At 37.2% G+C, this 14966-nt stretch overlaps 1 protein-coding gene across 4 annotated transcripts in view; it reads right to left on the bottom strand.

The window, feature by feature from the left end:
* Nucleotides 1–14966, bottom strand: part of TFEC (transcription factor EC) — a 151007-nt gene that overhangs the window by 50707 nt on the left and 85334 nt on the right. The window contains exon 1 of one of the 4 annotated variants that reach the window (XM_085042797.1): nucleotides 11739–11845. The exons of the other annotated variants lie outside the window; for them this stretch is intronic. The gene's annotated coding sequence lies outside the window, so the exon portion shown is untranslated. Of the gene's footprint in view, nucleotides 1–11738; nucleotides 11846–14966 lie in introns of those variants that run through there. 4 annotated transcript variants of the gene reach the window in all.

The raw sequence follows: 14966 nt of genomic DNA, 5'->3' as shown, positions 1-14966 counted from the left end.
GTCTGTCATCATAATGAAAACTAAACAGCCTTAACAGAATAAAGGCAAAACTGGAGAAGAGAACACTTCTGTGTATTTGTACAGAACAAAAGGTCCTGATGTTAGACATGAAGCTCTAGACACCACAGGAGTACATAAGCCAGAAAGTTCTTTGCCAGCATGAGCTGGGAATCATACAAAAGACTACCAGCAAAATAAGAAACAGTCATACTCCCAGCAGGGGTTTTGATCATCTTATGGATCCAAACAATGTGTAGTTGTTTTGTTGCTAAGGTTATCTTCAAGGTGGTGAATTTTGGACAGACAGAGGATAGACAGGCAAATAATTTAAACCTTTTATTGCTTCATCAAAGCAAATTTCAGCCTATCGTCCTCACTAGAGGACAGTGGCAACAGCATGGTTTCACTGTTAAGAGGATGCACACAGAAACTTATTTGAAATGGATTTTGTGTCAAGGTGTGAAAGGTGTGTGTCCACTGTATAAAAACTACTGTGGATGGGAGGAAATAGTTTCTCATGGAAGAGAAGTCCTGGGCAGCAACTACTTTGTTTACAAACTATATTTCAAACACTGAGCAATATTCCACAGTTAGCATTTTTAATCTTGATTCCTGTATACAGATATTCCTGTATACTCAATTTCAGTGTACAGGGTGCCCAGTAGTCCTAGGATTCAGACTATAGTAAAGAGAAGTATGTGTTAGAAGAGAGGTGAACATGGATGTTAATTTCCTAAATCTACTTTTAAAGCCAGCCATTTGGGAGGTCTGATATAAGACACTCTGGGATTCCCTTGATGTGACAGACAGAGTTAAAAGTCCTTGCACAGAAGCAAGACAAGTAAAAAGGATTTCTGGTGCCAGTGGCTGCTGTATAGTAAAATTCTAAGTCATTTTACTGTAGGCTTCAGATCAGGACACTGTCTCTGAGGAAAACGTGTGGAGTGTAAGCAAAAGAGAAAGGCTGGTAGGAAGAGAATTGCAGCAAGAAGTGGCCTGCTCAGCAGCAGGAAGTAGAAGTTTACATATAAGCCTTCATACACAGAGATTGTTTACAGTCTGATCAATGACACAAATTACAGATTCTGTTTTATAGCTGAACAGTAAAATCTATCAGTATTAAAATAGAGTATATAGAGTATTGCAGATAAAAAGGGGGGTTTTAGGGGTTCTCTCCTAGTCATCAGCAAACTACAGGTCATGTCTCCATCCTCCTATGTCTGAACTGAATAACTTTAGCAATGCAGTGAAGACAGAATGTGGATACAAAAGCAGTAAGTGATTTGAAGAAGGATGAGAAATAAGTTTATTTAATAAATACTGATTCTCAATAATTCCTTCCATTTTTCTGTTCCTCCAGAACGTTTTACAGTTGCATTGTTTTTTATTCCACAGATAACTAGGAGGCCATTTTTACCTACTTATTTCCAATTCCCAAATTTCCCTCTTAAGTAACAGTTTACTTAATCTCTACTTCCACCCATCTCTTTGGAGGTAGGATGGTGAGTTTGTTTCTCTTTTATCAGATATATCTTATAGGTACAAGATGTCCTAATCCTTGCTAATACCTTTCTAGGCACTCATCCTGCAACTACCTAGAGTTGTTCCATTGTATCCGGTGAAGGCTTTCACTGATTTCAGGGAAATAGTCACATGGACAATTGCTTGTAGGACTGGAGCTTTAATCAGTAATTGCCAAGTGAATCCTGCATTAGTGAGCTATGAAAAAAGTCTTTAAGAAGTGTACCATGGTTCAGTTGTGTGAAAAAGAAGTAATATTTTATGCCTATTTACATTGCTGAGAATTGACCATAAAACTTTGAATAGCCAAAGGATATGTATGCCCTGGAAGAAGTAAGAAGACAAATTGACATTTCTTGGCTTAAGTTAACATTTTTTAATCACCAGACCATGATGTGGCTCCACTACACTAGGTTCTTCTTGAATGCAGCAAAACAATCATGTCATTCATAGGAAAATTACTCTTTCCACAACACTTGCCAGTAATTTAAATTACAGTGGACTGGCACTCAGGAGTGCTGTGTATTCCCTGCCCTTGCCACATTTTCCCTATATGCCCTTGAGCAAAACTTTGAATCTATTTTCCTTGATAAATTTGAATAACAGTATCTATTTATCTCTATTATTATATGTTTTTCGCCTTGAAAAGTTATTAAGGCAAGGATTATTCCAACCCCCTTAGGAAAATGTAACCACCTCTTCACTGGGGCCTTGAGTTGAAACACCTCTTCTTCTTGTACTGCTACTACTAATATTACCACCACCAATAATAATTAATAATAATAATTATAGTAATAATACCTCACTTATTTGCAGCTTTAAAAAAACAGATTAAGCAACTTTATTTTTCAACATAGAAGGTTTTGAGACTAAATATAAAAATTCAGTATTTTCTCTAGCATGATAACTTATGAATCCCTGTTAGGAAATTGGGAGTTTATAGACAGGAATAGACATGCAAATATTTTCTTGCCATTATAAGATTTATCCTCCCAGTTTATTAGAAAATTAATTGTTGCATCACAAGAAAATTCATGGCAGCCAAGATTATTTTTTCTTTTTTAATTAATGAAATATATTTTCTTTAAAATATTTACAATATTTTCATCTGTAAGGGCTTCACAAGAGCATATAAACATCCAGATATAGCTTCCCATTTTATCCTTTTATTGATAGAACTTGATGTTTCTATCCTTAACTAGAAATGTCTTGTCTGCTCATGTTTATGCAAAACAGATTTTTTGGAAGACGAAAAAAAAGAGGTACTGTAACATCAGAAGGAAACATCAAAGGACTAGTGGCAACATCTTAAGGCTTTTATCAAAGTAGTAAGGGAATGCATTAAAGCAACAATATATGTAGCGTACAAATGATAGGTCTATCAAATTCAACAGTATGTCTGATGAATATAGAGGACACGTTTCTACACACATTCTTTGTTTTAAAAGAAAGAGTTGAACAGTGGTTTTGCTTTCAAAACTATGAGAGGAAAAAATATTTAGACATGGGTCTTTAGTTTGTTTCATTCAATGCAGCTACAGCAGAGGCACAGGCAGCCAAGCCCACTTACACCTGATGACAATCTACACTTTTATATTTTTAAAAGCCAGTGTCTTCAACACACACATACACACACAATATGTTTTGGGCTTTTTATTCCCTTTCATTTTTGTACCTATATGAGAGCTGTGTAACAAAGTACTGGGACTTGGCCTAATGAATAAGTGCAGACAGTTCTAGCTCAGAACAAGTCTGTTATGAAATGGTGGAGCATGTCCACAAAATACCTTTCTGTCAATTGTTTCCCAAAAATGTTTCAAGCTGGCTTCACTTATTAGGGAAATATTCTTCATTTCCTATTATATGCTAAAGCTTGAATTTAAAAGCTTTGCTTATACAAGCATAATTCATACTATCACATGATAAACCCCGCAACTAAATTATAGCCTCACCTTGACCTCCCACCTCTGTGTGAAGCACAACTGCCTGTTTTGTTCAAATTCATGTGTTTTGCAGCCTGCTGTAGGAAAAAATATAGCTTATGAATGTACTCCAGGAAGACATGGCTCTGCATCCAATCCCTGCAGTAGTAGTCAGGTTCAAGTCCCATATAAACCCAAGAATCAGACATTGCAGTTTTGGTCCCAAGAAGTCCACCAGCTGCTCCTAATGTTTCACCAATGCTGCCATTACTACGCAAAAATTCTTAGTGCATTGATGGATAAAAAACATTCACAAGCCGTACAACCAAAATAACTAAAATGTCCTACAAAGCTAGTTCAGATACAGCTGAGATTAAAGCCTAGTTCTATGTGTGTGTGTGTGTTTATACATATATACATATATACATATATACATATATACATATATACATATATATATTCATATATGTTCATATATATATATTCATATATATATATATATATATATGAATGTATGTATATATTTTAAAGGCCTAATCTTAGTCACAGTGTCATACTGAGAATTCAGGAATAAGCCCACCCTTCACAGCAGCAAGACAACATAAAGGAAGGCATGAGAACAAAAAATTTCCTTATTAAGAGAACTGATCATTTAGTTTATGTCCATGCAAAAAAATGTTCTAGGTCTAGTTCTTTCAAATTATTCCTGCTGGATCATTATTACCATAGTTATGTTTTCTAGGACCCTTGATCCTTGGTCAAGAAGAACAAGGAATAGGTAACAAATATTCAGCATCACTATACTCCCTCTGTATGTCTGTTTGATCCCCCAATGATGTGCTGTGAGTGTGTTGCTCTGAGCAGGGTGATGTAGGGATATTAAGCAGCTGCTTTCTATTGATTTGCAGCTCTTACAACACATTCTGTGGATCTGTAGGCTGAAAGTTCACAGGCAGATGCTAGTCCACACAGAGGTGAAAAGCAGTGGATAAAAATTACCATGGGGACTTGGAAATCACAAACCCCAACTGCCGGAGTTTTATTGCAAAGTATAAAATTTTTAAAAAAGCTGATGGTTCATCTCCACTGTGCCACCTTTATTTGTTATTGAATACAATAAACTAGTGGTTATACAATGTGTCAGATTTCCTGCTTTTTGAATATGCTTGAATTTTTGGGGTTCCTACAGCCAAATTCTGATACAGGAATAAATTCTGAAATTTGTTTCTATAATGCTGGTAATAATTCAATATATAAAAACCTCTTTGTTACAACTGATGTTCACGAAAAGGATGAGAAATTTAACAAACATCCACTTCTGTCTTTTGGAGTGCTCGATTAGGGCCTCACACAATTATGAAAGACGTAATAATAAATACAGCTCCTAACTTGCAAGAGAACAGAAAGAGACTGGTAATTCACATTCTGTGCCTATTAATTGCCATGTTAATATGGTCCTCCGTGCTTGTGGGAAGTCAGGTTTTAGAAACATTCATGGAGATATCCAGCAGAGAACATGATATTCTTTTCGTTAGACTTACTGATAGACCTGCAACAGCTAATGAAATAATGTCAACTTTTTACAAATATTCAGAGCACTTTTATTAGTATAAAAAAAGAAAGCATTATTATAGCCAGCCATTATGTAGGCTGGAACCAGATGTTCAACTTTTCTATCAGAAAAAAATAATTTTGTGCAAATTGTTTTGCTCAGGAAAGTGAGACAGATGTGGGAAGAAGTCAGGCAGACACCACAACATTTGTATCCCACCTCAGGCTCCAGCTGGAACACCAGTTATTCAGTGGTGGGGGCTGACATCTGCAATCCACACAACCTTATGCAGCCTTGCACAGTAGGATTACGTCAATAATGGTTAACATTGGCAAACAATTTTTCAAAACTACAGCACATTTGTAGACCTGAGTCTTTCAAAGTAGGAATGTTGAAGCAATAGTACTCAATAAGGCTGAGACCAAAAAACCTAATGTTGTCCATTTATAGGCTAGTTTCAGTTCAAAATTTTATGTGAAGTTTTACATTCCCAAAACAAGTATATCAACAGGGTTACAGTTTCTAAGTATATCTAAGAGGTACAGTAAACACACAAAGACACAAGGACTCCTACTTGAGTGTGGCTCCCTCTATTCTAGAAAGAACAGAGCAGATAAGGTGCAGTTTAGGAAAAAAAGCTGTCTCTGGCAGTCTTAGTTTCCCTGCAAAGAGTAATTTTCATTTTCAGATGAGGGAATTCAGAATTTGCTTATGTAAATAGATGTAGTTGTCTTACAGCTGGGCAGGCCATACCCAACTTGAAGACATCAGCTACTCCTTTCCCTCACCATCCTCCCTTCCAAAGGAGAGCTCTGTCCCTGAGCACAGAGCAAAGATTGACAGACATTTAGAGCATCCAAATATTTAATTTAAATTTTTTATTCTAGCTAAAAGTTAGTAGTAGTAGAATAAGAAGTTTTAAATGAGTTCTCTGAACTTGTTTTACTTTTATTTTCCATAACATTCAGTTATGAATATTCCTCACTTGCACAAATTCTGCACATCTGTAGGCATATTAAGTGATTCTCAAAAATCTTAAATAACAAATTTATATGATATTTTTAATTTCCTTGATGTTTTTCCTTGCACCTATTTGACAAAAAGGAGCAAAACAACAATGGTGAACCTGGACTTTCAGTAGCTCTTAAACAGATATATATTTGAAGTTATCTTATTGAATTTCATTTTATAAATTTGTAGACATTTTCAGATATGTAATCATGATTGTCCTCATTGACACACAGTTTTTTGGCAGTTCCTGGCACAGTTCCCTAAAGTGCAGCACAGCTTAAAATAAAATCTAATTGAAATTGTATGAATTCAGAAATAGCAATGTCGAGAAAAATAATGAATCAATGGAATTAACTTGAAAGAAGATCTTTAAACATAAAGTCCTTTGAAAAAAACTGATAGAAAAATGTTTGTGCATACAAAATAGTCACCTTAAACAATATTCAAACAAACAGAAAATAAATTGTTTCAATTATTTTCTGACATAAGTAATTATGGTAATTCCAAAAATGGAATTTACAAGAATAAAGTTTTATCATTATGTATGAGGCTACATTATTAAATATAACAGGAAATCTACAGTTTGACTTTACCCCTGTAGAAAGGCTTTTTATCATTTAAATATGATTTGAAGGAGAGTGAGGTGCTCTTGCAGGTTGCTGTGTTCTATTTCATCTTTAATTTAACCTTTTGAGCATTTTGTGGAATTAAGAGGATTCGTGTGCATCAAAGAAGATAAATTTGATTAATTTGGTTAAAAAGTAGGAGCACTTCCACTTGCCATCATGTTAGTAACTATAAAGATAAACTAAATTCTTGTTGGTGTTTACAATTGGTTTGACATCTTTTTGTAAAGCAAGAGAAGCTACAGGACTCATCAAACATCTGTAAGCACTAAGGTAACACATACACTCCCTTTACCTGTGGGAGAATGCATTCTTTCAGAATTATTTACTCCTGGGAGGAGAAAGACAGCATTATGGTTCTGTCTTTTTGCAGGGATTCTTTTCAGAAAGAGTAACCTTTTTCCAGCAGTTGAACAGCTCATGGGTGCCCTGAGCAGCAACCAGATTGTCCACTCTGAGGGAGCAGAAGGCACCCTAGAGATATTAGTCAACCCTGCGGCAGAATCAGTCTCAGTTGCCTGTATTTCCCTAAAAACAGCAGGAAACAGCTACCCTCACTGTGTACCAGCTTCACACCCATCAGCACCCACCTCCAAACATTAGTGCTTGAGTGGGGCTGTAAGCAGCCAGATGCCAGCAGCAGGAATCATGTTACCCCAAAGGCCATGCAATATTTCTGGAAACAGAACTTGAAAATTTCCCACACTGCAGTGGAAAGGTTTTGTTTTATCATCATTAAATATATTAATGCCAATGAGCTACAGATGCTGTCAGTTATATGGTTCTGGAGTTATCTACTATGAGTAAGGTAAATGACCATCCTTATTTTGTATGCTGGTCATATTGTCTGAGATCGTGACTTACTATAATTAATTCTATTAAACATTGAGATATAGTAGCTGAGTATCAGACTCCTTTTAATTAAAGTTTATATGGCATCATAACATACAACAAAAATTTGAGCTGTCGTTACCAAAGTTCTGCAGGAAAGATAGCCTAGCATTAGAAATTAAAACTGAACAGAGGCCACCCTTAGTTTGAGTTAACGCTGGACTGTAAGAAAAAGTAGTCTGAGTCATGCCATTATTGCTCAAAGTCATTATGTTTCACTTTCCTATTTTTAGGCCTTTTTTTTAAAGTAGATGTCAAGCCCAGAGAATGAAGATTTAGGAACATTAAGATGAAAAAGAAGATTGACTTTTATTACTAGTAGATTCACTTTAGAACAGGGAGGCAACATTTACTTCATTCACAGGTTAAATTTTGTGTAAGTAAACATTTGGACTGCAAATGTTTTTAAATTTTATCAACATCTTTGTATTTTATTTCATTCTGCAAATCATTCCTAGTTCTCATCTTTTAAGTCTGCTGTCTCATTCATGTTTCTGTTGAGTGGTGAACTGCCTGGTTTTCAAACTTTTTGTGTTATTTCTGCATTCTCTCTTTTTTTCCCCAGTGTGAAACACATCTCATGTCGAATACTGTCAATATATTCTACTGACAGCTTTTATTTACATTTTCATAGTGTTTATGGTGGAGCTTAAGCAGTTGCATTTCTGCAAAAAACAGGAAAAATGCTAGAAGAGTATTTCATGGTTCTCAAGAATTTTGATTTCATTTATGGAATTTGTGAAGATAAATGGAAGTTATGTTGTTAAGGGAATGGAAGTTATGAAGAGAAAAAGCACAAAGTTATCTGAAAGGTATTTCTACATTTCCAATCCATAACCTATGTGGTACAGATTGTAAATTTCCACTTACAACACTATCATAATCAGTTCATATAATAATCAGAAAAAGAACCCAGATTTTCCTGTTTATTTGGCCATTTTCAAATCAGTACAACTGCCTTTAGTAAAATCTGATGCTTTAGTAAAATCTTTAGTAAAATCTGTTGCTGAACTGGTTTGCACTGGAATTGTGTTTAGCTCACTACTCTTTAACTGCCCCTGAAACTGGTTGTAAAACACACTGAACTTTTTTTTTTTTTTGGTGGGCCTGATTATCTTGCAAAATCTCCAGCACTTCCTCTTCCAGAATAGGGTGAAAAATTTGAGAAGTCTCCTCTCATCCTTTGTTCTTCCCTTCTCCACCCCAAACTTTCAGCTATTGCTTAAGACTCTGACTTAACAAGGAAGTTCAGAGGAGTATGACAAAATCAATGACACACATTCGATTAAAATTGATCCAAGACATATGGTGAAGAACTTTATCTCAGGACAGCAGGAGTGTATTCCCATGCAGTGACTGAGGGACTGGATCCCTCTGGCAGATGAAGCACCTCTAACACAGCTTGTGTAGCCATGTAGACAATAAATCTCTAAGAAAAGTTTCATCTGAGTTTGGTTGGACTTACTTTAATTGAGCAGAATTACTCTTAATTTAAAAGTCACAATTCATTAAACACCCCAAAAAGGGGAAAATTATTTTGCACTGCAATATATCACTTCATCCCCTGAAGCCTTTGTAGCACATCCAGCCGTTGCAGGGAGTTGAAGAGAGAGATCCCACTTATGCAAAGGCAGGCAGCTGGATTGAACACCCTCTGAAGAAGTGAGGCTTTGTAACATCATGTAAAAATGAGGAAAACAATAAGTACTTCCTACAAGATGTCTAGCCAGAGACTTGAGGAGCAGCTTCCCCTACCCTAACTTAATTTTTCCTGAAATAAACATCAAACCAGCAGGTTTTGAAGGCACCTATATGGTCTCTGCCAAGATGAAAAGTTAATAGATCCCAATGGGTATGACTGCTTGATCAGCAAGGTTACTTTGTGCTTCACTCTGCTGGGGTTTGCAAGTGCTCGTTTACTGAACCATGGCATAATTATTGCTTGCAGAAGAGTTTGTTCAGTTCCCAGCCTTGTGCTGACAACAGCCTGCAGCCCTGTGCTTTCACAGCTCAGCAGAATCTGTCCCATTGGAACAAGGCCAGTTACAGGCAGATGTAACCACAACACTGACCAGCCCTGCTTACCTATTATTTAGATGGGCAACATACTGGTACAGTTCCAAGAAGCCTCCCAAGGTAAAAGAATGACTATGAAACAAATCCTGGTCCCCTGCTCACTTGCTCCTCACTTACTGCTTCGAGGTAGCTTCACAGCACAACCCTCCTATGCCTTTTTGCAAAAGGATCCTTGCAGTGCTCCTTTAGCGTTTGGTGCAGGGAAAAAACTGCTTAGGAAAGCTTACAGTCTTGTGCACTGGCAATAGAACTCCATCAAGGTGAAGCAGCTTAGAGTGATGGATTAAAACACAACACACCAGGACAACACACAGCTCGAGGGAAACTTCGCCTTTTACCAACCTGGTTTAGAAACTTCTAATTTGCACCTTTGTTTTCTTAAACACATAACATTTACAATTATGTACACTCTCACACCTGCATTCACCCGACATGACCAGTTACCCTGGAGCAGAACACAGAAGTGTATCTCCAGTAAGCAGGTGTTATTCCTCACAACTCCTGCTCACATTTTCCCCACTCAGAAAAGATGCTGGCATTCCTGACCTTGGGGAGCATGTAGCAGCTCAACATGAAGAGAAAATAACAGCTTCAAATATACCATTGTTATAATCTTTTTAAGTTTCAATTTTTTTTGCTATGTTTCTCATACAAATTCATGTCAGTTCCAGAACGCAAATTTTGAATTTTAAAATAAATTAGGGAGTTGTGTCCTGATTATGTCTAAAATAGGCAGGTGAATTGCTCTATGTTAGATCTTCCTTCTCCACAATGACAACTGGCTCAGCCCAGATATGAAACTTTCAGAACAACACAGATAAGATGAGCTAACTAGAAGCAATTTTATTATATTATTTGGGATAAATAACCATGGATTTTTTTTAACTTAATCTTGATTTAAAATTAGGCATCTAAATTACTACTCAGTCCTATCAGTAGCCACGGTAGTGCCAGAATGCATTTATGTATAGCTCTCCGAAAGTCATCTGCTCTGCTCAGCATTGCAGGGAGTTTATTGACTTTGATGTGAAATTATACATTCAGGATATTCTTGTGAGAACCACAAAAGTGACTAAAGAATGGCAGTCTCCCCTAATCTTATTGTAGACCATGCTCTTAACTCACTTTTGGGCTTTGAAAATTCATTTACATTTTGAACATCCAGATTTGAGAGATTTGTCCATGGCCATGGAGGAAAAAAACCGAGTATCATTAAATTCTTTAGATACTAAGTTGTAATTATAGGTTTGGGGGACAGAGGGCCATTATTAGGAGATTTTTTTAGATCAGTGGGTTTTATTTTCCTTTCCCTTGGGGACAAAATGCTTACATTTAGAATCAAGGATTTATGGTGGAAAGTTTAGTTGTGAATGAACATAGCTGTCTATACATCCATATTCATGGATTTATTATCTGTATATACATGATTGTTAAAGTCACAATAGTTCTAAAAATTATTTAATAATTAAACATAAAATGGATCAGTGAAAGCAGCAAACTTCACAATGAAAAAGTGTGCTGTCATGTGAATATTATTTGAATAGAGTCTTGCTCTGAATTCGTCAGCAAAACTTCCACTGAACTCCACAGGAGCTCTGTGTAAATAAGCAGTAAAAAATGTACTCTTTTATGTGGCACAAAAAAAATTAATTTAATAGAACAGTGAAATGAAATCTTCTTGTCTCTTCAGAAAGCAGTTTATTAAATTAATGGTCTAACTTAAACCCATTTAGCTATGGTGCAATGCTATGGCTATAGAAGTACAATTGTTTAATTGTGATGCGGTCCAAATCCAGAAGGCACTGGAAATATCTTTTTAACCAACCAGTTCCTGCCACAAAAATACACTGCAACCTCAATGGCAGTTAAGATACAAGCATTAAAATCGATTGGTTTACAATGTCTACACAATTGAGCCCTATTGTGCAGTTGCTGCTCTCACACACACTCACTCGAGAGGTGGGTGCTGCCTGCCAGGCTTGGAGGGCTTCTTGGGCTCTCCCCAGGGCTGACACCGCCACTGCAAGGTCCTGCATCCTCTCCTGCAGTCCCTGAGCCCAGGTTAGCTCCTCCCAGCTGGTTGTCCCCACTGCCAAGAACAATCCCTGGAAGCAGGTAGTTGCCTCTCCCAGTACTCACCCTCGCTCCTCAGCCATACCCCGGGTGGCAGACATGACCACGCAGCTGGAGGTCAGCAATGCCAAGAGAAGCAACACAGGGGTTTCACAGCTCCTGCTTCCCCTCCCGTCAAGGGTGGGGACAAAGTTTGCTTCTTAAGGAACTACTAGAAATTTTCTTCTATATTTGACTTTCAATTGCTGTTGTAGACAGGGCAAAGTTTGCATAACACCACCTTCTTCTCACAAGCAAACAGATTTTTTGGAAGGGACATGGAAGTTTTAGATACTACTTTAACTAGTTCAAAATTCTCAAAAATATATGAGAAAATCTGCCCCAAAACTATAGCATAATAATATCCATTATATATACGTATCAAGACAAAATTAATACAAGATGAGATGATACTTTCATCACAGCAGGGAGACTCAAGAAAAAAATTTGAATACGGATCAAGGCTTTCTGTATTTAATAGGGCAACTCAGGTCTATGTGGTGTTGAAGACACGTTTACCTTGGATTGAGATTTAAAATATTCTGTGATCAGGATAGTCTTATATAATGCAATTATTTCCTCTAAATTAAGAATAACTAGAAATCATGCTAAGTCCCCTAAGTTTTTTTTTTTAATTCTTACTGTAGGGCTTATATACTAGAGCCTTCAGGGAGGCAATTTTGCCTCTTTAAAGCATAATTTTTAACACTGCAATAAGTGCTATGGGCATATTTGAATCTTCACATTTAAATACTTTCAAACATGGGAGTTACATCCCTATGTCCTGTTCGGGGAACATGCATTTTCCCTCACATTAAATTATTCTCTGTGTAATGCTAAAGAATTCATCTAACCCTTCATGAAAGACAAGTATTAGACGACACCAGTAATGAAAAATGAGCTACAATTAGCATGGTATTTTCCTGGTTAAATTGTTATTTACTTGGAAGCTACAAAAATACTTTGAAAGGTCCCACACTTACAAACAAGTTTTTATGGCATTGCACAAAACCAAACACAAGGAGGCTGAGATTCAAACAGCAGCTCACAATTTTTAGCAACAATACTGGGAGAAGTTAATAGTGCCTCTGATGTCACCAAGCAAGGAAGAGATCCAATATACCAAAAGTTGTACAGGGACAAAAACATCAGACAGATAAAACACTTGGACACTGAAACAGAGCTGCTTTCTTAAGTGCTGAAGATGCCATTGCTATCCTCATAGCATCACAAAACTTGAAAAGAGATGATAGGACATGCACTTGCATTCACCTGAGCTCTACTCTTGACAGGAACAGCCTAGCTCCCCATGGGGCACTTGAAAATCTTGGATGCAAAGCTCCACAAACAAGACAACATTCACAGAAGTTTATTGGGGTTTTTTTTTCATGAGAAAACCCATTTGAACCTCCAGCCAGAAAAAATTCTGGCAAATTATATAAAAACTATCCTGGAGGAGACCAGGAGACAAAGGGTACAAAAAATTGAAGGCCTGGACCTTGGGGAGAGAGGAGAGATGGGCTAGTCACACTCTTCTTAATTGGGCAAGACATGTTAGCAGATATAATATCTAAAACATTCTCCTCAATTGTTACCTGTTTCTGTCTTCCACCTCACTAATTTCCATGAGAAGTGGCTGGTCAGGATTCTTTTTTCAGGATCCTTGTGCCCTTCCACATCCTGCCACCCTTCTCCCTGATATCCAGATAAGATTTCTTATTCTTTTTTTTAAGCAACACACTTTGCAAGAAAGTACAAACATTATTGATTACAGAGGTCTGCTCCCTTCCAAAGCTATGAACATTTCCTTTAATCACTGTTAGAGAAATAATTAAATTTAAGTGCCATTATTGTAATATTTTCCTGCTATATAAAGCTATATATTTTCCTCCTTTTACCTAATAGTCTCAAAAGGCTTTGTCATGGTGAATATTGTTACCTTTAAAGGACTTGGTAATAAATTTGGTATATGAAAGTTTAGAAATAAAACTCAGAAACACAGATTGAACTCCCTGAGTCTAATTACTGCCATCCTATGCTTTTCCCATTCTAGCACCTAAAAATTTGGGAAAAAATACAGTTTTCTGTCCCAGACCAATTTAATCCATATTTTACTAACAGTTCCTATAAGGCACTGTGCAGTGGATATCAGGCGAAATGAAACCACATCAAGTAAAGATTATATAATTACTGCAAAGAAGAATCTGAATTTTGCACAGTTTACAGCCTTTGAGATTTTCACGCACATCGTATCAGCCAAATGAAGACCCTGCTTCTGAAAGCATCCAGTTCTTAGTCAAAGACACCTAAGGGTATGCTGAAATGCCTTTTTTTCAGGGAACAGTGATTTGAACGGAAGCTCAGCACTTCCCTGACCGCAGGCCAGCATGAATCCAGCCCCTGGGTCCCTTCCTACGGGAACACTAGGCAGAGAGACCCCTTTCAAAGGAGGTCAGCCTTTGAAACATGAACTGACCTTCAGCAACCAAGACTCCCTTCTCTTTTGCAGGCTTTGTGCACTTTCTATTAGAAAGCAATGCAATGAGTTATATTTTAATTCTCATCTGCTAAACGTCCTTAAATGTCTGGAGTTGTTCCTGTTCTCACTAAAAGACAGGAACTGAGCATGCTTGAGAGACAAACTGTGCCTCAGCTTCTCTTCCTCTGCATTTCCCATTTACAGTTAGTTCTGCTACCAAACCTAAGCCATTTTTAGTGCATAAATGTAATTTTGATAATCAGGAGTCGAAAGTATGAGTTCCCTGTGTGTTTCTAGGAGACTTTCTTTGGTCCAACAAGGATCCAGGCTGCTGCACAGTCACATGCAGTTTGCTGCTGCTTCTCTGGGGTTCAGCTACTTGCAGGAGGGAGAGCAGGGAATAGCCTTCTACTGTTGTCACTTCCAGCAAAGAGGAGAAAAGCAGAGGGTGCCTGCTGGAAATGATGCCCTCAAGGGTGTCCAGGTCTTACAGTCCAGCCTAGGTTCCAGACTTGTATCCAGCTGCTACAGGCAAAACTCCAACCCTAAATAAAGATAGTCTTTCTTTCCTAGTCACATAAAGGGGAGCTGTTTAGTTAAGCCCCACATCATAAATGCATTGTGATATCCAAAGTGAGAATAGCACTTTTCCCTGCAAGAGCATCTCCTCTTTTATGGAGGTTGATAGGTGAGAAAATGGAAGTTCTACATTTCATTTAAAATTGAGCGACAGAGCTTTCTAAATCAATATTGGTGCCCTCAAATCTCAGACAAAA

Source organism: Lichenostomus cassidix, chromosome 1Aa (genome assembly GCF_008360975.1).
Source record: "Lichenostomus cassidix isolate B80296 chromosome 1Aa, HeHo_3.0, whole genome shotgun sequence".
NCBI lineage: Eukaryota > Metazoa > Chordata > Aves > Passeriformes > Meliphagidae > Lichenostomus > Lichenostomus cassidix.
Note: the sequence above shows the minus strand (reverse complement) of the source record. Positions and strands in the feature narration are given on the sequence as shown.